Here is a 2060-nt window from a genome sequence, read left to right as displayed (position 1 = left end):
TTCCAATTTGTTGTACAGAAACTTTGCAAAATCTATTAGGCTTACATATTTTGATCTCATAATGTCTCAAAGGTTTTCAGCTCTCCTAGTAATTTAATAAAAAGGAGAGTTAAATGCTAAGAAGTAACCTGAGTGAGAGCTGCAGGAGGAATTGAATGTTGACTTGTGTTTGTTGTAATCTTACTTCTCAAGTCAACTATTCCAAAAGAGATATCTTTGCAGGAAAAAGCATTGCCATGTCATGGTGTTTCATGATTTCTTATGATTGAGATTCAAAATCACCCACATTCATGCTTAGTATTATTATGTTCCAGTCATTGTTTTGTTGTCATAGAGTCATTGCCAGCAGTGCTGTATAACTAATATGTTATGTTCACAATGAAAAACAAACATGTGATAATTTGAAGGGAAATGTCCATATTATATTATCCATTAAGTTGCCAGCAATACCATGTCAGTCAACTGAAAGTAAACAATGGAAGGAGAGTGAAAAGCCAAACAAAGTGATAAAGCAAACAAATCCAGATGTAGGAAAATTCTTGAAATTACAGACGCCATAAGGACTTCACAGTCAAAAATGCCTGGGTCATACTAATGTCAACACCCACAGCCTCAGCTTGTGTACAAATTAAAATTTTTCCCAGTGAACCAGCTAAGTTTGGGACCTTGTGTTTGTCTTTGGTGTCGAGTTCCAGATGATCTGTCCCCTGTCGTTTGCAGAGCACTTTCCTTTGCTGCTCAGTGGCATATAACATCAGTATCAACACCATGGCACCTTAGCCACAACAGGTGGCACTGTCAAGAGAGGGATGAGATCTGGAGCGTCTTGTCTCACAACAAGGTCTACACTCAGGTCCATTGATGAATAGAGCATTGTGTGTATAAAGGACTGTACCTGTGGGTCTTTGTTTGCTCTACACTATTCCTGTGTTGTTAAGTAGCAGAGTGACCAGGTTTGGGAGACAGGTAGAGTCACCTGACCTGGCAGTAAGCTGTCCCAGTGTCTCCCCCGACACGGGGATGATACACTGCTTTCTTTGACGTCATGCAGGTTAAAGATACCGAGGTTTGAACAAGGACGTACATTCATACCAGCAGGGGGAGAGGGGAGCAGAATTTAGGACAAATTCTTTCTGTTGTTTCATTTCAGAGGGAGCAGCACAGAGGGCAGGGGTACAGCAGGGAGACAGAATCATCAAGGTGAGTTTGTTGTTATTACTGTTGCAAAATAAATAATAAACAATAAATAAATAAACAATGATGGCCCGCCTCAGCAGTAGCTGATATGCGGTGGAGCGGTAGGTAGGTAGGTATTACTGTTGCACCTGGCATAACCCTCACCAAGGGACCATCCGCAGGTGGTATGTGACAGCTGTTGTTAAAGTACCTGGACATGTTTGCCGACTTTTTGCATCTGACACTTAACAATTGGTGGGTGTGGCTAGTCTCCTTGTTGCATGTAATGTTGTCCTAGATAAATGTCTCTGGTGCAAGGACGCCAACAAAGCTGACATTAAATACTTAGATGCCTTAATGAAATATTTATCATAATCCTCTGCACCATTAACCATCTTAATCTGTAAACCTTTACCATCAAGCTGATGGCTTAAAGATTATTACTAGCTTACAAGGTTGGAAGGTATATTTTTGCTGAGGGTTGGCCAAAATTTGTTAGTAGTAACATGTTTACAGACAATTGAGGTCACTACGTGGCCAACAGAATCATGTTTTTGGAGAATGCTATAATACCTTAGTGCTTATTGGTTTGCTTATAACTTATGAATATCCACATTTTTCCCTTTTAGGTGAATGGGACTCTGGTTACACAGTCCAACCACATAGAAGTTGTGAAACTCATCAAATGTAAGTATCTCATGTCTTCTCCAAAATTCTGTAGCTGCTGTCCCTCTGATCATCTGATATCATGCACGATGATATTGAACCCAGTCTTATGTGTGTGAAGATAACGATTATACCATATATCAGTAGAATTAGAGCCTATTATTGCCAGCAGAATTAACATCACAGTACACTGGTACTCATGCAGCTTCTGTTTAGTT

The sequence above is a fragment of the Branchiostoma belcheri genome, unplaced genomic scaffold, assembly GCF_001625305.1.
Source record: "Branchiostoma belcheri isolate BF01 breed outbred unplaced genomic scaffold, Haploidv18h27 scaffold193, whole genome shotgun sequence".
Classification (NCBI taxonomy): Eukaryota; Metazoa; Chordata; class Leptocardii; order Amphioxiformes; family Branchiostomatidae; genus Branchiostoma; species Branchiostoma belcheri.
Note: the sequence above shows the minus strand (reverse complement) of the source record.